Here is a 21,522-nt window from a genome sequence, read left to right as displayed (position 1 = left end):
AAATTGTATTCTTCTCTGTAAGCATTTCACAGAAATTTCACAAATTCAGATGCAGAGCGAGAAAACATAGTTCTCGCTGATTGATTGCGAGAATTTCTCGTTGATGCATGCGAGAAAGCACAGTTCTCGCAGCTTGATTGCAAGAAAGTATGATTTCTCGCTTACTTCTCGCAATACAGCGAGAAAGTGTCCATTTCTCGCAAATTTCTCGCAAATTTCTGTACTAGTGGGTGTTCCCAAGTCGTAGAGAATGACTCTCGGGACATTAATAACTAGATCTAAATCTTCCGCGACATATCGAAATCATTATGAGCTACATAAACATCAATTTTCGTCAACTCATCTGCAAGTATAAGATTTTCTAAATTACGAAAGATCTTCCAGAAGGGAAAAAGTACTATTTGGTGCATTGGGACAATCCTGTTTATCACCAGCTGGAGGTCGTAAAGTATATCCCACAAGGGCCTTTCTGTCTCTATCACAAAAGCTTTTAACCGAATCCTCTGCCTTGACCCACCTTTTCCACCTACGTGTATGTATTCATGTATTACCGTTTCATTGAATGTAATTTACAACTAATAGACACTTTTCGGCTTCTTTGATAAATTAATTTCTGCATAAACTCAGCGTCGTATATCTTGCCATTCGGACCACAGTCCGACATTTTTATGGCCATTTCTCGTTCAACGTATCAGGCCTATTTGCATGCTAATTTATCCTGTTTTGATTGATGTTGAATGTATGGCAAAGGATGGCATTTATGATTATGCGTTTTAAGAAATTCGTTTGATCCTGTTTGGACATTCTACAATAAATCGTAAAAACTGGATTATGCATGCGACAAGAGTTTTGTGTGTTCCTGCAATACTGCCGACTGTATTTGCAATCAGTGGGAGCAGTTAGTGAACGTTTAAACCAAAACGTTACCTGTATCATCTATTTGACGATATCGATAGACTGACTGGTTTGTGTAGGAAATCTCATGTCCCGTGTTCTATATAATTGTGTATTCGGAAAGGGGGTAAGTATTTAATTAAACTGAAATAAAATCAAGTAAAAAATGAATGCTTGGTTGAACTTTGATGTTCTGTATCCGCGGTATCAATCAGTTAACTTTACTTCACAATCTATATCTCTGTGTGTCCGTCTCTCCCTGTGTCTGTCTGCCTGCCTTTCTTTGTCTCAATCCCTATGTCTCCGACTCTCTATCTCTCTGTCTGTCTCTATCTGTTTGTCTGCCTTTCGGTATCTCTACCTGTGTCTCTCTTTGTCTATCTATCTCCCTATCTCCCTATCTCCCTATCTATCTATCTATCTATCTATCTATCTATCTATCTATCTATCTATCTATCTATCTATCTATCTATCTATCTATCTATCTATCTATCTATCTATCTATCTATCTATCTATCTATCTATCTATCTATCTATCTATCTATCTATCTATCCATCTATCTATCTATCTAACTATCTATCTATCTATCTATCTATCTATCTATCTATCTATCTATCTATCCATCCATCTAGCTGTCTGTCTATCTGTCTGTCTGTCTGACTGTCTGTAGATAGTAATTGCTGGTGATTCAACTGAAATAATGATATGAAGTGATCATGATAGCGCTTTGCGTTTTAAGTATGCAGTTTGCCTCCTATAATATCCATGACTATTCTGAGACTAAATTATGAAGTTCATGCCCGAAGGACAAAAGGGAAATAACCTTTTGGTGGAAACGATGACATAGAGAAGATAAAGAATTCAATAGCATGGACTGTGTTTGATACTCGGAGTTTAAGGCATGTCCAAATAGCTCCTAAAACGGGTAAATTCTCAACAGTTGGCAGTTTTATTGACTTCTGCTAAGTGTACCCCGGTTAGAAAGCCAGCTTGCATGAACATTATCGCTGATAATGTTCACAGCGGTCGATGGGTTTTATTATCAAGAAGTCGTTGGTATGTCGACTATGCAAGACCATGCATGAATGCAATGGGCGCAAGCGGCAGGCAGAACAAAAACAACTAATCGAATGATTCGAATTCAAGATTTCTATAGTTCACCTTCTTTAAGACAAAACAAACACGTAAAAGATGTTGACCGTGTCGTTGGGAAACGCAAGTAAGTACAGTTTACAGGAAGCTATCATCATTCATCGAATATTATCTTTCCGTGAGAGAGAGTTTTGTGGAAATACGAATATCTGTCCTTTGAAATGAAGGGGAAAGTTCGTGGCTGTGTCAGAATATTATCATCAAGACATAGTTTGAAAATGCATCTTGTCCAGCAGATCAACTTTCACCATTGACAATTCCAGCCTATTTGTTAAAGTGAAAACCAAACAAGAGAAGACGTCAAGGATATCAGACAAGAGCACTACTATAAACACATCTGATATTAAAAGCGTGTTATGTTTCAGAACACAATTTGACCTTGCCCTTGCACGGCTCATTTCGGAACTTTTACAGTGTGTTAGTAAAAGTGTCCCCATTGAGACCTGTCGCTGTCGTCAGATTTTATCTCATTGGGGGCAGTCACCGAGGTTCGTTAACATGCCCACAGCCCGTGATTCAAGATTCATTCCACTGCCTACCAGGCTGTGCAGCCCGTTTTATTTTACTCTACTATTGCATATAAAATACAACACATGAAATCTCAAAAGACATGTTAGATTTTAATGAGCAGCTACATAATCGCCAATTTCATTCTCCTGGATTGGAAAAGCCAAAACTGTACATATCATCGTGAAGATAAGTGGTCTGGCGTTCGCTGCGGTAATATTCTCAAGATTTTCAGCCCATTGAAAATCCGCAGTATGTTAAGATGTATGTCAAGGTGTCTTGAGGAGAGGTCTGACTATTGTCGGCTATCTTAAAGGTTACTCCCCGGAATATACCCCCGATTATCAACAACTTACACGTCAACAGTCAACAGCACTTCGGTGGCTGTGGTAGATTGAACACTCTTCGAGAGCCACATAGAAAGTATATTGTCATTTCAAACCAACATTTCCCCACTCAACCAATAGTCTCGTGTCCACCGCCGGCTGATAGAATCGATACGCTCAATTTCAGCTGGGAAATTGCATTATCTGCCAAACCTCTTGCTTAATAAAAGACAAATTATCCGTTTCTTCCCCAATCTAACACAACAATCAATGCTTGTAACGGGAATGATGTAAAAATGTTTTGCCGGGAACGATCTAAAGAGCTACCTTGGCAATTTGATTACATTGACAGTATTGGTTTACGTAAAGACTACGTAATTCTCCTCAATACCCCTTTTCCAGATATCCTGTGACACTAATTTGGCTACCTAGGAATCTACCTAAACAAAAAGAGTGGGGAAATAGCCAATATCTTTGTGTGTGTGTGTGTGTTACATGAAAATGTGTGTTTACCCATAGGCATGGAGGGGGAGGGCTATTGTGATTATGGAAAAACCCGCTTCGCACTATATAGTGCGAAGAAGATAATCGGTCTGACACACAGTTATGAACGAATATTCCGCTGAAAACCCTCGTTGAAACAAAATTCCAAAAATATTCGATAAGCACTGAGAAGGCTACACAACCTAAATTTTAAAGATGCAAGTTTTTTCTGGCGTAAAATAAGCTAATGCAAAAATCGTTTCGTCTTGAGAAAAATGATATGCAATGGCCAATACACAATAGAGGTTCGATGACTTGAAAGCCTACCGTGACCAAACCTCTACAAATCGAATCTGGCTGTCATGTTATTATCTCCGACGAGGCGTTAATGTTCATCGCATTTTGTAGAATGCTTCGCGACCTAGTTTAATGCAGGCAATATATTCAACCATGAATGAACAAACAACCCGAGCTATATCTTGTTTCGGCAAAGATATCTCACGAGGTCGGAATTTATCTAGAAACAGTGAAAAAAACCGGATCAAATTATATGAATTATATGACACCTAGCAGGAAAAATTACAAACCTTTTACTCATTTATTATTCGCCGTAAAAAAATCAAAATTTGTATCTTGTTCTTTTTACTTAATTAAACTAAAATATTTCGATGTACGACCAAAAGTAGTGCACAATATCTAAATGATTGCATAAAGTTCGCACAAAAATAAACACCTTTTGGACTATTTGGCCGTCTTGAAGAAAATAATAATTGTCTCACATATTTCCTCACAAAACACAAAAGCAAAACATTAGCGAGTGAATATAGATGTCTAATTATCGTGCATAGTAAAACACATAGCCTTAAAATTTTAAAGAAAATGAACGTAACTATATCACTTTCACTGTCACTTTTGACGTTTTTGGACTTAAGATGCAGTTTGTTGCATAGAAAGATATATTGAGATTTTCAAGGAGTTCTCTTCACGTTAATGTGTACCACATACACGTTTATCTTAAAGATGTTCAACAAGCCATTATAAAAGAGCCCCTGGAGGAAAGTGTTCCCTCGCGTCTTTATGATGGATATCTCCTTCACTAAGATTGCCATTTATGATAGGTAAATTGAGACGCATGCCAAAGTTGGCATTGAATTGTCATAAAGAGACAGTATCATTTTGTTTAGCCCTCAGAACTTTGTGTTATGGCAACCGATCATACGTCGACAATATTCATTTGGCGTGTGAAGGCAAGTTCCTTAATGTGCGCGACAAAGTGAATCATCAGAGTAAACATGATGCCCGCTTCCCGAAAATATCAACTTCTTCTTGAATAATAATGACAGGAAGGTACAGTGACGTTGCAAAAGTATTGCGATTTGTAAAGAGATTTTTTGCGCTATGGGGTTGAAGGTAGAGTTCTGTTATAGTGCTACTAATTTCAACTTGTGACTGTGTTTACGGATAAATGTAATCTTTGCTGGGCAGAGAAAACAACTGGCCATCGGGTACTCTCAATCGTATATCACTTGAAGCATGTGTATCTCAGAAAAAAAATCGAATTAACTTTTTATACTTTTATGTGAAGGGAAATGATTAAAAGAAGTCGGTTATTACTTGATGTGCAAAGACACCCGTGGTTAGTGGAATGGAAATCCTTTTACCCCTATCATCAAGTGTACAGGTCCAAATACTTCAATCTATAAAAAAAGAATTGAATCAAATATGTAAAGAGAGAAAAAGATAAAGTGCGAATTCATAGCCGCTTTCGTGATAAACTTGTCTATTGGTTGAAGAATACGGTCATGTGTAAAATAGCGTCTCATCCAGCGTATCCTTACAATACTAAAACCCATCATGCTTTTGTCATTAGCGTTCTTACATGTACTTTCCGAGTAGGAACGCCATTCTGTGCCTGTTAAAGGATAAAATACCCGTATGATTTATTGAACACAATAAATATCGCAGGTTAACCGAGAACAAAATTATTCTTTCTCGTCAACTGATACGACGAGAACAGATAATAACACGGCCATTTGTTGATCTGGCCTTTGCGTCATTAAGCTGCTTTTGGTGGAACGAATGAAGGGAATGTGATTCGAAAGTTGATTCATCTTCCTGTGAATGATTTATAACATGGAAACATTATCTTTAGAGATCAAAAGTTGATTTTCGTGTCATCAATGTTAGATTGTAGAACTGTATGTATGTATGTATGTATGTATGTATGTATGTATGTATGTATGTATGTATGTATGTATGTATGTATGTATGTATGTATGTTTGTATGTGTGTGTGTTTCTGTACATCTTTGATTGATAGAGGGGTGAAGACTATACATAGGCAAAGTAGCATATCAGGGAATTGATGAATGACGTAAGAATGGCAACGACCCTCTCGTCTATGATAACGAGATCGGTTGACCGCTGTCTAGCATCATACAATTGTGTATGTGACCAGCTGTAAAAAAACGGTAAAGGTGCGAGTTGTTGCCTATCACACATCGATGTGGCTCTTTGTGTGCCTACACTGGACGATACAATGTTCCGATGGACCCGAAACGGGCATTGAAATATCTAGCACCGTGTAGAGACAGTAAAGACATGTTTTCTTTTTTTTTCTTTTTTATTTTTTAAATATGTTTATTTACTGTTTAGGCCTAATAAAGTTACAATATTCTCGTATACATTCATTAATTGTACAAGTACAAACGCCATTTCAAAAATTCGCCACACTATAATAATCAGCAAAGCGTATGACTAGAGCTAGCAATGCTCCTATTACTGCAATATTTTTTTCCAAAGTGTATAAAATTTTTTGTATTTGTTGCATTTGTGAGTTGAAGACATGTTTTCTACGTAAACTTATTGACGAGACAAATCAACAGTCGAGAACTGAAAAAATGACGCCATCTTCTTTCAAACAGCTGTCGTTAACGAGGTGATATAAAAACAAGTGGCATTCTGCGCAAGGAGCGAATTCCATGGGTGTCTAAAGATATACACGTACTCTGATTAATTGGGTGAATTATTTGTACACCTGTAGCAGAGATTCACAAACAGATCTAGCAAATAATATGAAGAAATGAGCCAATCACAGATAACGTAACGAAACCGCTGTTGGCTATCTCGGTTAAAAGACCCGTCACAGCCTTGGATTCAACAGATGGTCTAAGCGCGCCAAGAATTACTGCGCTGAAGACGCTCGAAGCCGATCAGTTTATGTCAGTGGGCTGTCTAAAGTCTACTCAGCTGCCTAAAGACAGAATTCAGCTGGAGTAAATTATGTTAATAACCCTACAGCTGGTAATGGAGTGAGGTTTGTCCTGCCAAAGAACAAAACTTATGTGGCAGTCACAATTATTACCATTTTGGCAAATTAGTAAATTTGTCTACTTCGATTTGCTCTACCTAATAGTTAATTTGTGAAAGTTTATATTATGAATGGAAACTTACATGGAAATCACCAAGGGAAGGACTCTATTAGTGAAAAATTTATCACTTCCCATGGAGCATTAGGACGGCTTTAAGGTAAAGGGCGACGAATTCGGACGCGCACACGCTTTAGAACGTTTCTGCGCAGATTTAACTCCAGCCTGTCGCAAATGGGTTACTTTGTAGCGCATGTATTTAACATCACCTGTCATTGTTGAAATTGCGCTTTTACCTAATTTTTTGACCCAGTCTCTTAGAAATACATGTGACCTATAACCTTGTCATATTTTGACCCCCTAGGAAGCTGGTTTTTATTCAATATGAGCGAAAAATTCACATTTCTCTCCCATTTATATGGCGCATATTACCCATTCACTTGGAGATATTGTAAAAAGTAGCGTGGTGACACCCTTTTATTATAAGTGTAAACTAAATGGCATTATGTCAGGATTTCATTCGCCAAGTTTTGTCAAAATGACACCATTCAAAGCGACAGGAAGAAAGTTCGAAAATTATGTAGTGATATAATTTCGATATCGTCATTTTGTAATCGATACTTATGTAAAAATTTCTTTACAAACATCATGAAAACTATACATTCGATATATATGGATCTTGAGTCTTGGTATTTATTAAAATTAACTCATTTGCTAAGCTTTTTATAATTGCTTCTTTAGTTTAAGTGAATTATATCATTTTTATTTATTTCTAACGACGCCATTTAAAGTCCGTTTCCATGGAAACGAGCGTGGTGACCCCCATTTTTTTATTTTATTTTTGCACTTGCACAACTTCCAAGAATATTTGTGCAAAGTTTCAAGAAAATGACACCACAGCTTAATTTGACGTAATTCGTCGTACTTCACCTTAAATAAGGTACATTGTGTCACTATCTATGACATAGATCAACCAGGATCAACCGGAAATTCAACATTTTGGCTCCCTCCGGGATGATAATAACACGATTTGAACTAATTTGGGATAATTGGATTTTCATATTTTTCAAATTTCTCAAAAGTGTTAGGTGCCGTATAGCTGATTGTTGCAATATTACAAATTACTCATAAATACAAGTGTATAATGTAAAAGAAAAAGCAGATGACTTATATTTTGCAGATTAAACAGACATTACTTCACCATCCAATTATCCCAAATTAGTTCAAATCGTGTTTAATAAATGTTTGTGTGTGTCCCATATTGAATTTTAAGGAAAAGCAAAGTAGTCCCACATCCATTTTTTCTGTCATTTTATGAAGCAATAAATAAACAGTAGTTTAAATCGTTACGTTGCGCCTAATGTTAAATTCTAAGGACAGGAATTAAGCCATTATGTCCAATACTGTTGTGTTATTTGACGAATAACTTCAATAATTAATCAGTCATGATTATCAATGATCTGAAAATCATCATCTTTAAAATGCAATACATCTGGCAACAAATCAACAAACTAAAACACACATATATGGTCACTCAATAAAAAAAGAAAGAAAGATGTTCACCTCTGATCGATGATTAATGAGAGAGTGATGTCAGATATTTTGAAAAGAGTGAGTACACCATGCCTCATATGTGGCATTTGCCATATATCAATCTATGTTTCGAAAAGAGTGAGCACACCATGCCTCGTATGTGGCATTTGCCATATATCAATCTATGTTTTGAAAAGAGTGAGCACACCATGCCTCGTATGTGGCATTTGCCATATATCAATCTATGTTTTGAAAAGAGTGAGCACACCATGCCTCGTATGTGGCATTTGCCATATATCAATCTATGTTTCGAAAAGAGTGAGCACACCATGCTTCATATGTGACATTTGCCATATATCAATCTATGTTTCGAATAGAGTGAGCACACCATGCTTCATATGTGACATTTGCCATATATCAATCTATGTTTCGAAAAGAGTGAGCACACCATGCTTCATATGTGACATTTGCCATATATCAATCTATGTTTCGAAAAGAGTGAGCACACCATGCTACATATGTGGCATTTGCCATATATCAATCTATGTTTCGAAAGAGTGAGCACACCATGCTTCATATGTGGCATTTGCCATATATCAATCTATGTTTCGAATAGAGTGAGCACACCATGCTTCATATGTGGCATTTGCCATATATCAATCTATGTTTCGAAAAGAGTGAGCACACCATGCTTCATATGTGACATTTGCCATATATCAATCTATGTTTCGAAAAGAGTGAGCACACCATGCTTCATATGTGGCATTTGCCATATATCAATCTATGTTTCGAATAGAGTGAGCACACCATGCTTCATATGTGACATTTGCCATATATCAATCTATGTTTCGAAAAGAGTGAGCACACCATGCTTCATATGTGGCATTTGCCATATATCAATCTATGTTTCGAAAAGAGTGAGCACACCATGCCTCATATGTGGCATTTGCCATATATCAATCTATGTTTCGAAAAGAGTGAGCACACCATGCTTCATATGTGACATTTGCCATATATCAATCTATGTTTCGAATAGAGTGAGCACACCATGCTTTATATGAGGCATTTGCCATATATCAATCTATGTTTTGAAAAGAGTGAGCACACCATGCCTCGTATGTGGCATTTGTCATATATCAATCTATGTTTCGAAAAGAGCGAGCACACCATATCTCGTATGTGGCATTTGCCATATATCAATCTATGGTCACAATTTGAATGGTTATAATCTACATACTGGTATCGACGATGACTTTCGAAATCAGTTGTATGACAGAAACAACAATACTACATTCAACAGCCAATGATATCAACCAGTAATCGTTTTCAATATAAACACCAGGTGGTTTTTTGGAATAACGCAAATCTAAACGTTTGAAACAGTGAAGTGTAATGTTTCTCCACAATTTCAGCGTACACAGTGCGTGCTCTAGCACAGTGATTGGGTTTTGAGATGTATTCTCAATTGGTCGGCGAGAATGGAGTGTTGATGTAAAGATTTAGGAAATTGATGAAATTACATTAAGACATCCCTCTTGTCATATAGCCGAGTAGAAAGCTGACCGTTGTAGCTTGAATCGAGATAATGTATACATATTAAGCGAAAGCAACTGATTTAGTGGTCTCTTTAATTCACATGTATAAAGCTTGTGAGGATATGCTTGAATAAGGAATCTTTCTTCCTTAAACGTATACAAATATCGACTTAAAAGCCTTAGCCCTTGACAATCTCCTAGACCAGTTTTTTAACGAATTCTGCTCGATCGGAAGCGTGTGCAAGTAAGAAAGTACAATCCGTCCATACAGAGGTTTCTGTAATTTGCTGGGAAACATATCCTCCAAATTCAATAAAATATGTTGTTAATGAGGAACTATGGAATACTGATGGAGTCTTTCTTTAACATACCACTGCATTATTATGCACTACTGCCATATTTTACAAAGGGCGCCTCTGCTTTACTTTTTACACTTTCACTAGGTACTCGTGACGGTGAATTCATATGCCGTAAAGTTTAGCCTGTGAGCCCAGACCAAATCCACACAAGGGAATTTTACTGAACGAAAAAAAATTATGCGGCAAGTGATTGCGTAATTCGTTAACATGAATACGCGCATTTCATTCGTGTAATTTCGAAAGGAACGTAGCTAAATTATCAAGAAACACTTCAGCTGACGAACCAGCCATTCAGTAGGTTCCATCAATGCTTACTTGTTTCCTGAAAGACCAGGTTGTATAACAATACACGAATTTGAAGTAGAAAAGCTGAATTGCGCGTTATCAATTTGACAGACGTTATGCCAGAAGCTTTGAATACTTTATCAATTTAAATGGCCCAGCAGAAAAGGCAACAAAATAACTGCAGTGAACCATAGACGAGGTAGGCTTGTTCATCAACTGCGAGATATCGATTACATGGCCTGATAGCCACCTCGCTTGCCAACCGTTTTGAATAAATTACATTTTACCATCGCGAAATCGATGCAAGCGATAGCTAGAAACGTAAACGCTGCAGTTATGCGTGTATCACAGAAGAAACGGTTTCTCGAGATATCGATAGATTATCCATAGAAGAAACAGAGAACGTGACAGAGTGAGATAAGCTTGATGTTGAACCTGTGATAACGATCAGTGACAAGAAATATCAGAAGATTCATAAAATGCTGGGCACAATCGTATTCATGATAGTAATGTCCACTATCTCGGTGTGCCTATCGTAATATAAGCATAGTTTTGCGGTTCAGAAGATAAATTCTACTGTCATGCCAATTATGCTAATTACTCTGATTTCTATCATCTTACTAGAAAGTCTCATTCGCCTCTCCGTGGTAATCTGAAACACAATTGAAACTGGCTATTCTCCGGTTAGTAGTGCAACACCATGATACCCACATACCCATACCAATCAGATTCTGGAAGAAAAGACTATTAAAATACAAGAACTACCTGCACAGACATCTATTGGGAAAGCACGACTATTACTTCGCTAGTTTCTCGTTGAGAACTCGCCAAAACCACATAAATATTTCGTACATGTATAAATAGACGAAAAAGTTCTAAAAATGTACTGACACAAAAATAGGCCGTAGTTGAGCCAGTATCTGATACATTTTCTGATTTCTAGACTTAGGCATTCTCCAAAAGCCACCATTTCAAAAAAAATAAATTCAATAAATGTCCATCGCTATTCTAGACAGGGCCTGGCGGGATTCGTGTTGCCAATTCTGCCGAATTTAATATTTCCATACCGTGGACGCCATATTTGAATTTTAAATGGCGCCATTTTGCATTGTACATGGCGCCAATGTAGGATGTATTCAAATATAGCATATGATGTTTCACCATATTCAGTGCAGTTATAATATTGACTCAGGCGAGCAAATGGGGATAAACAACCAGCAGCCTTTTGTTTTGATGTCTTGCATTGTCATTTACATTATATCTGTACACTAATACTGAATGGCAATCATAGGGGTGCACGGCTTCAGTGAGCTCAGCTGGCGCGAAATCTACTATTAAACTTGAATCTGTCGAACATTATTAAGAATTCTGCAGTCATCCCCTATTGAGTATTAATGATGGATATTTCGACATGCAGAAGATTTTTTTGTCGGTGTTGCAAAGCCCCTAGCCCCAGAACTTGTAATCGTAACATTTGGTGAAAATAATTATGCACAATATCTGTGTACCAAATAACTGTTCGTGCGTGTCCTATCAATTTCCGGTCGTTCCAATAGCGCGGCGGCCAAAAGAAACTGTTACTTGCGCGTATCTTTTGATTCAAGTGTCATTGTAAGCGGCTAAATTCTGTATCTTTTGTATGGTACGTCTTGTTAATCCAAACATCATTATCGATTTAATATAAACCGGAATTTCAAATGTCCGCGATACAAAAGATCAAAGGGAGATGAATGAATTGTAATAATGAGTTCGATGCTTGAAGGATAAGAACGCTAAATGCAAATATCAGGTTGTATCAGATATGAATTTAATTGGTAGATATAGAAGTTAATTTTTCAACCACAAGAAATCTCTCTCTCTCTCTCTCTCTCTCTCTCTCTCTCTCTCTCTCTCTCTCTCTCTCTCTCTCTCTCGTTATTTCTACGTAGTCAGTCCGCGCTTCTATCTGTCTCTCCTAATGCCTCTCTGTATCACTACAACAAGCTCAGACAATCTGTAGTTGTTTGAGGTTTGCTGTAAGTTTTTCCATCGACAAAAGTTTTGTCTGCAAACATCAGCCCATTGCCTTGTGTCGCAACACGGCTCCGTTTATGTAAAGGCATCCCCAATGCAAAGAATGAATGACGGAATAGGAATCGCTGCGGTAAAACAAAAACCTCTTCAGCGACCATACTTCGCTTAGTTACGAACACTTTAGATTAAAAAGCGATTCCAATTACCTCGTCTGTCGGTTTGTTGGTTCGTGTCATATAGATTCAGTTTCCCATTCCCAAATCGGTGTGGTTTATCTCGCACACTTTCATTTATTTCAAACTCAGGAGGCTAGAAAGCGCTATTCGTTACACCGGAGCCAAGACTCGTTCAAAGGTTAATAGACATATATGTGGCAGTTAGGTCGTTCAACTGACACGTGACGCCACTGTACTACCTTTGGTAAGTCTGTTTTAGGTCCCTAGTGCACGTCGCCCCATTAGCCGTGGCTAGCCCATATTACCAACGAAATACTAACGATAACAAGGGACAAATTGTCAATACATTGGAAATGGCATTTACCTGGATATTTTAGGAACTATTCAGCCACTATATATCTTGAAATCATCCGAGGAAAAGCATGAATTTACTGTAAATTACGGTGTAATGGAAGCGAAAATGCGCGCGAAATTACGAGTTAAATCGAAACGATGTCGATCGTGATCTGTTATTATCATGGCGCCGTTACACAGATTTAGCGTTGGAAATGAAATACATTCGAGGAGCTAATTCAGAGTAAAGTTTTATAACTGTCCTGAAAAATAACGATTTTAGGTGTAATCACCAGATTTCATTCTTATCTTGAATTTGACTACCATCAAACTAATGTACATGCAAAAGTTTATATTCTCTGTCGGAACAATAGCCATACGGGTTGTGTGTCACTTGCATTATGGGATTGTGGTTTGTCTCACGCGGGGTACCTGGTCTTATCGCATAGCTATGACTCTTAGCAAGACAGTGGCTTGTATGGCGCACAGTACTGTAGATTTCCCATAATTCATTGTGATTTGTATCCTCGGAGATACCTGAGTGAAGTCTACCATGTCTCCCATGTGTAGACAAATTCACAGACTATTTATCAAAATTTTGAAAACGTACTTTTATGCACACCATTCTTCTCAATTCTCATTTTAAATAATTTGGAAAATTATGCATAATTGAGAGAGGAGATAGCATTTTTGTGAAATTTGCCAGAGATTGTGTCCTCAGCCATACAGAATAATGTGATGGAAAGTAGGGAGACTAGTTGCACCTGTTTTATGAAACAAAAGGATATTGATTTTTTGCAATGGAAGTGACAAAAGAAATTTGCATGCTAAGTTTTCTCAGAGAATGACCCCTTCAGTTCATCATAACTTGCTGCCCAAAAAGCAAGGCATTTGTAGTACCTACAGAATGTGACTTTTATGGTTGTTTAGTGGTTATTTTGAAACTTTCACTGAAATATCTAAACGTACTTTTACTAGATATTATTTATCAATTATTCTGATGCTGCACACTAGTGCTTACATGCAGAACTGAAAAAGTATTTAGAAAAGTAACCTTCATGTGTACAAATCAAAGAGAATTGTGGGTAATTTATTGTACTGTGTGGCGTGGTATAAGCTGTGATCAAGGTGTCAGGGTATGGCGTGGTATAAGCTGTGATCAACAGGATCAAGGTGTCATGATTTGTAGTGGCTTGTATGGCGTGGTATAATCTGCGATCAAGGTGTCATGATTTGCAGTGGCTTGTAAGGCGTGGTATCAGCTGTGATCAAGGTGTCGGGGTATGGCGTGGTATAAGCTGCGATCAAGGTGTCATGATTTGCAGTGGCTTGTATGGCGTGGTATAAGCTGCGATCAAGGTGTCATGATTTGCAGTGGCTTGTATGGTGTGGTATAATCTGCGATCAAGGTGTCATGATTTGCAGTGGCTTGTATGGTGTGGTATAATCTGCGATCAAGGTGTCATGATTTGCAGTGGCTTGTATGGTGTGGTATAATCTGCGATCAAGGTGTCATGATTTGCAGTGGCTTGTATGGCGTGGTATAAGCTGCGATCAAGGTGTCATGATTTGCAGTGGCTTGTATGGCGTGGTATAAGCTGTGATCAAGGTGTCAGGGTATGGCGTGGTATAAGCTGCGATCAAGGTGTCAGGGTATGGCGTGGTATAAGCTGCGATCAAGGTGTCATGATTTGCAGATCATTCTATAGATTGTACTCAGACGTCAACTTGAATATATTAACCCTTTGAACGCCAAAGTCAATTTTTGTAACAAGAAAATTCATTTGTATCTTCTTTATCTGTAAACCAACTAAGAGCATAGCGGACACTGGATAGTGATTAGCATGTCTTTGATGCTACTTGAATTTCCAATGAACATTACAGAGTAACTAAAATATTTTGCCCAAATGGATGTACAACTAAATCTTAGGTAGTGACGCCCAAATAAGAAATATGGAAGTTTTTTGCAGTAAAGATTGGACTTTAACTTGTTCTGGGGTAAATCATATTTACATTACCAAAATTACTCTTTTCAAATGTGTTTTCTTTTTCATTCAGTCTTGCATTAATGCAGAATGTTTTCACGAGTTTTGCTGGGATATTCTTTAACTTTGATCCACAACTCTCTGGTTTCATAACCTTCAGTAATAAGGAGCATTGATTTTTTGAGGGCAACAAACGCTTGTCAAAACGATGCATTGTTAACACGAGGGACGTAAGATGTTTTTCCCGTCGATGAGTTCACGAAGGATGGTATAGAAGTGAACCTAATTATCTCGTTTTGAACAGATAGAAACCTAAACGGTCTCATCAAGAAATCGCTGAGAGAACTTGTAGTCACATAAGACGGTCTGTGAATTTTTTTTCATTCACAACGGAAACGCAGTGTTGTGTGACCCTTAGAGCTACGCGACTCAAGAATATGGTTTCAAATAAATATGCATATACATCGCTAGTAGATACACCGTGCCCTCCTCGTTCATTATTGGGAATAATAATCGGAGGTCACCGGCCACATTAGTGGATTTTAAAAAGCAAATAGACTCCAATTACAATTGTTTGAAATTTAAACTTGTGTGTGTTAAACACACTAGGGAAATTTAAAATCTTTGATTTTCACGAAAACCAGAGAGCAAAATATTAATGTTCTCAAGTGGTTTGTAAATGAGATCCCAAAACTATACAGACAGGTTCGATTATCAGTCCACAACGGATGTTCACTCTGCGTAAAGCTTTCGACAAGTTTAGTATCGCTCTTCAATCCTTTTTTTGTTCATATCCAGTATGTTACATATCTATTTGTGTATCTATTTGTGTTTAAATTGCACAGGCAGCGTATTATAGACAAATGAATGATTCATTTTGATGCATATTAATGAATAAGTAAAATTATTATTGAATGATGATTATAATTATAATTTATGTACCGGTTGTCCAGTGATAGCAAACACTCATTCTTAAACTTGTAGACTGAAACTATCGTCGACACACAGACAGTTATATTATTTCCAAACCTGTGAACCATTCGTCTGATGAATTTCTGGTGGAGGCTAATCTAAAGGGATATCCTAAATTGTCAAAAGAAATCTGACTGTACACCATTTGGATGCAGCAATTGACCATTTCACATGTACTCATAAAGTTCATATATGTTTAAGTTCGGCCATTTTGAATTTATAACTCCCAATACATGTTCATTACTATATTTTGAAATCATGAGACGTAATTTAACAGCCCTAATTTTTGGGCTGTTTAGTGGAGCAATTGCTGTTATCCTCGGCCAATGAGCTATCACACTTTACAGAACTCGTTTTTGGTCGACATTTGTAACAGTGAGGAGGAATTGAATTGCAAGCCTGACAGCCTTTGCCGTTTCGCTTCGCAATGAAAATGTTCGGCAAGATGACATATTGATAAACCCACCTCATATCAAGTTCGCATTTCGTTTCGTTAAACACTAAAATGAAATCGACGCTCGGCTGAAGGTGGCAAGCAATGTCAATAAAAGCTGAGAGCGTGTTGCCACTCATGGCGTTTCAAGGTCAACAAGACATGAATGGAACTTGAAATCAGATGAAATTACTGAAGCTTTTATAAGGTATATGTTTCAACAGAAACTTAGTAGATATATTGAAGTCTCCAGAGACATGTTCCTATACAAATAAAAAGTAAAACTGGGATCAACTTCCTTCATGTGTGGAATAACACTGAGACGAAGGTAAATTCCACGGGGAATCAATCCTTTCAGGAAACTCTTTAAATATTGCACGTAGACGAAGATAGCCGTGACATTTGACAGTTGTTCAATAACTTTGACTTTTATGCATTAGGTACATTTCTTTGTCACCACATTTCATCGGTTTCTACGTCTCGTCAACACTGCATGTCGGTAGAAAAAAACCAACGCTTGATATTTCAGCAAACTATACTCGGTAAGCTAGGAATCGATACTTGATACATGGAACTAACATTATCAAAGGTACAGTCGCAATCATTCTGACCTTGCTTGCTTCCTTGTCTGGTTTTCTACCTAGCAAGGTCATTTAATTTGCTTCTCTTTGAAAGAGATAAGGTGCCTGACCATGAATTTTTGTGACAATTTTGTTCATCGGTAGAAGGATCATTTAAGGTAATTTAGCATCTTTACCATAGTAACAATGAGGTTTAGAAGACACATCCAATCACGCGCTTTGTGTTCAAATATACAATGTTACTGTGTAGGGGGAATTCTTAGGGATGCAATAACATTTATACTCGCATGTAGACTGTTAGACTATGTGTTGTTAAGTTGAAACTTGGCATTTTAACTCGGTTTTCAGAGAAAAACAAGAACAATGTTACAATTCGGAAAAGTAAATAATACATAATTGGGAAAATTCACAGCTAAATTAAATGAAGTTTTAAGATTTATTTTACATTTTCTTCAAAAGAGCCTGACGAAAAACTGTGATTGATCCCATTAATGTTCTCGAGATAAGTTTCATTTTCTTGAGTGACACTATGAAATAAGTGTTCTTTTTTTGAGGACCATCCAACAATTGAAATAATTCATGTAGTTTGTAACTTTACGAGTAAGAAACCTTTCCGTGTGCAAATATATCTCCACTTTTAATCTCGTAATTTCTCCCTCAGAGGATAAAGGAAAGAGTAGTTCTCTAGCTTGTCGTGTCTGAGCATTCTTATATATTTATAACTTCGTGATATATTGTTCACGATGACTACTGTGATAATCAGAAATTATAAAGTCACTCTTTGCGTTAGACGGGGTGGTTTTGGTTTGCAAAACAAGAGCCTCAGCCAAAGTAGTCATATTTTCCTTCGACGCTGACCACACGGCATGCAAATAAATCTTTCTCGAGGGAACAGGTAAGCTTTGGCACTTCTTTGCGAGAGCTTTCGACTCTGCTGGGTCATTAAATTCGAATTACAGTGCGATAAATAGGATCAGAGTTTAAAACCCTCTAAAGCACTGTGCTTTACGAATGTCTGAAGCAAATACCGTAAACGGACATTTGCATATCTGCCTGACGCGCAGAGTCGGCAGCTGTGATTTCTCGGGAAGGCACTCCGACAAATTGTACATAAAATGAAACCTGGTCCCAAGGGTTCTGGTCTGACGTCACAGCGTATCCGAAACTCCAGACGAACGTTTGGCGAGCGACGCTGTTTGCGACATTTCGGTTGTTGGTTTGTTGTAACGTAATATAACAGTAAATATCATGATAGACGCCATGTTAACCTTGGTTGTCTAGATCATGGCACATCCAATAATGATCAACACAAGCGAAGCGATAGCTCCTTAAACAGCAGCTGGAATAACAACCGTAGCTAGTCCTGGCTAAAGTACTGCTGCAGTGATAAATACTTCCATAAAGCAAATACAAAGTGTACACCTTTAGGCCTACCAAGACAAAACGTTTTGAATGAAGTAGAAGGATATTTGATGCACGTTTCGACAGGAAATTTGCCTGTTGCACTTCTTCAAATTGAAGACTTGTTGCAGTTGTGTTGTACAACACCTGCATAGGTTTGTCAGAACTTTTTGACATTATTAAGGCAACACTCACCTCTGAACAGAAAGACAAACTTTCCCTCAAACTTTCCTCAGTCATTCTCTTTCAAAATCAAGAATAAAGTACAGGCTCATGATATACGTTTGGTACTAGTGAAACAAATCACGGATATTTAAAATGCAAAATTGCCATTATCGTAGTGTGAACTCTATAAGAAAATTTAGATGTTCGAATTTTAGAAGAGCAAGACAATTATAAACAGCAATTGAGTATATCATGTAAACAAGATGTATTAATGGCAGCGCTTTTTGTGCAAGTAATTAGAGCCGTATTGGCTAAAGAGACATGAATCTGAGTGTTAACTTATTGGTCGTCCGGACTTTGCGTCACTGCTTCATGAATATTCAGTGTGTCACTTTGCATAAGTATATTGGATTCGAAAGAAGCACAGCATAATCTGGCTACGACTCAAACATTTCTCGTCTCTAAGCAGCGAGAAGAAATGATCAAGGACGAAATAATATCATTTACGTTATCCGCTGCAGCGTCAGAATCAAAAGAAGCAAACGTATAGGGTAATTCCTGAGTCAGAAAATATGGAATGCGGAGAGCAGATTAATCGTTTGGACTTTAAGTATACATTATATAGATGAACATTAACGAACGGCGTGTTTTCATCGAAGCTCGAATACGCTGTTCAAGGTTAACGCATACACTTGTAGGGGAAATGTATTCACATAAAATCGTGATTTATTGCTTGCTACGCTTGTGTTTTAAAAAGTTGATAAAACATTTGAAAATCTTGGTCGCCATGCCAAATTACCCGTATACAGTCTTGCGCGCTTCAGAAGATTCTGAAGTTGTCGCATTTCCTAGTTGCTAATTATTATCCGCCTTCTCCAGGGTTTCAAAAAAACACCCTCCTGATATGAAGCCATGCTTTCATAATCACAATCACTCTTCCTGCATTGCGCAACAATCATTGAATTCTAGGAATCGGTCAGCTGATCTTTCATTTAGGAGAGCTTGCTCGCAGGATACGCACAGTGAAGCCAACAAACTTAGAAGAGTGCGTCGATAAAAATTAAATTTAAAATTAATCGTCGGTAGAGCAGTGGAGATTTACGTGAAAGAGATATTGGAAACATTCTCAGGATTGGCGTTATACCTATTACATGAAAGCGTGAACCAATCCAACCAAAGATGATTACCGTAACCGCCTTACATATAAAAGGCCAAAGACTGTGTTCTCGTATTAAACCAAAACGCTTCTATGGCTCACTGATCTCTGGTGCTCGTATCGTTTGGTAATTTCCCTCAGTTTTGTCATAAAGCCACGTAGTAAGTGCCCCTCGATAATCATAAAATTTTACGGCTAATGTATACTTGTGGCCCGATGGTTTACCGCTATCAAATATACACTAGTACTCAATGACAATCGGAGTCCATTAATCAGGGTTTAAAATATACTGATGAAATAAAAAATAGAGTCAATTTGGTTTAAGTTTCTTAGATTTTTAATCTTGTATAATTATTGCATTATAGCCAATCGAGTTAATGCGTGCATCGTTATATTGCACGGCATTTTACAGCTTAAGTTAACAAACGTTATCATGCAACTAGTCATGTGTCTTTTTAAGTCATAACCAACGAAAAGCGTGAAATTATTTCGATAATTTTTGAAGCCGATGTACATGTAGTTCCATTCGAATAGTTAAAGCATTGAACAGTTGCACCACATGATAAGCGGTTCTCAGCCTTCACGTGAAAATTCTAAAAGTATTGAAACTTTTCAATTCGACATTGCTTTATGCTTATCAATTAAACATCATGAATGAAGTTTCAGCGAATTTTATCAAAAAAACTTGTTTTTCAGAACGACAAAACGTCTGAGCAGCATAAAAATATTTCAGAAACAAGCCTCGAACAGCGACTATTCGCAAAATTGGGAGATTCACCTGACATGGCGAGACACTTTAAGTCGCTGAAAAACCGCTACAAAGACTTCTAAACTCATCAGTTAAGCTTTGAATCGGCTTTGAATTCGCTAAGCTCCCCAAAAGTCTTACTACTCGAGGGAAATCAAGGGTAAAAAACACACTTTTGAAAAAGAGAAAAAATTGTACTTATTCCTTTTTCCGTCAAGTCTACTTTCTGACCAAGAAATTAAATGTGACAATGACAAAATATACATTATTACTTTTATGAAAAAAGTATCCTTACCTTGTAATATAAGTATACACAGTAAGCAAGAGGCACACACTAATGTAGTTGAGTTCATCTCTTATAGGAGAGCAGAATGTAGCAGGACTTGGGCAGACAACAGATGAGCGAAAAAAGAAAAGCCAGTCCAGTTGAGAAATCTTCAAAGGATTGCTGCTCAGGGTAAGTTTGTGTTTTAAGTCGTTCCCGGCTTGTTGCAGTCACCTCGGTCTTTTCGCGTGTTAGTCGTTAGGTTGTAATTCAGTTAACAATCAAAGTGATGGAAGCAAGATTGGGTGCGGCGATTAAGTACCAGAGAACCGTACCCACGCTGCGGTCATCGTATTGTTCGCTTGTTCTTGCGCTTGTTTGCTTTGCTATGTCTGTTAATCAGGCCAGATTGGAATGCCCGTCCAGAATAAGACGCCCAGCTTTTAAAATACTAGCGTTACCTAGCAACAGTTGGAAACGACCATTGCAATTTCAGGGGGGATATTAGACTGCAATTCAACGCCGACAGAGAACCATTCTACTACAAAATACTAACCCGAAGTCGTTTTTCCATATAGATATATACCCCTATTTGTTTTTTATTTGTTTTCCACCTTAATTGCGTTTAGTTCCCTGGTTTCTCATTTGACGAAACAAATAATTATCGCGCAACGTGTCTGCTCATGTTAGTCGTGTTTGTTTGGTAGCTTTATCTTTCGATGAAATAAATTAATATCGTGTTTGTCTTATTGATGAAGTTACAGCCAGTACGAGTTACCGAGGAGACTTTCCACACAGGTACGGAAGAAACTCAACCGCGATAAAACGCGAATTGTCGTAACGGCGTTTGTG

At 37.6% G+C, this 21,522-nt stretch overlaps 1 protein-coding gene across 1 annotated transcript in view; it reads right to left on the bottom strand.

The window, feature by feature from the left end:
- Nucleotides 1-21,086, bottom strand: part of LOC139123995 (uncharacterized) — a 78,979-nt gene extending 57,893 nt beyond the window's left edge. Inside the window, exon 1 of the mRNA XM_070690224.1 lies at nucleotides 20,701-21,086. The gene's annotated coding sequence lies outside the window, so the exon portion shown is untranslated. The remainder of the gene's footprint in view (nucleotides 1-20,700) is intronic.
- Nucleotides 21,087-21,522: the final 436 nt, after the last annotated feature.

This window comes from Ptychodera flava, chromosome 1 (genome assembly GCF_041260155.1).
Source record: "Ptychodera flava strain L36383 chromosome 1, AS_Pfla_20210202, whole genome shotgun sequence".
In the NCBI taxonomy this organism is placed as follows: Eukaryota; Metazoa; Hemichordata; class Enteropneusta; family Ptychoderidae; genus Ptychodera; species Ptychodera flava.
Note: the sequence above shows the minus strand (reverse complement) of the source record. Positions and strands in the feature narration are given on the sequence as shown.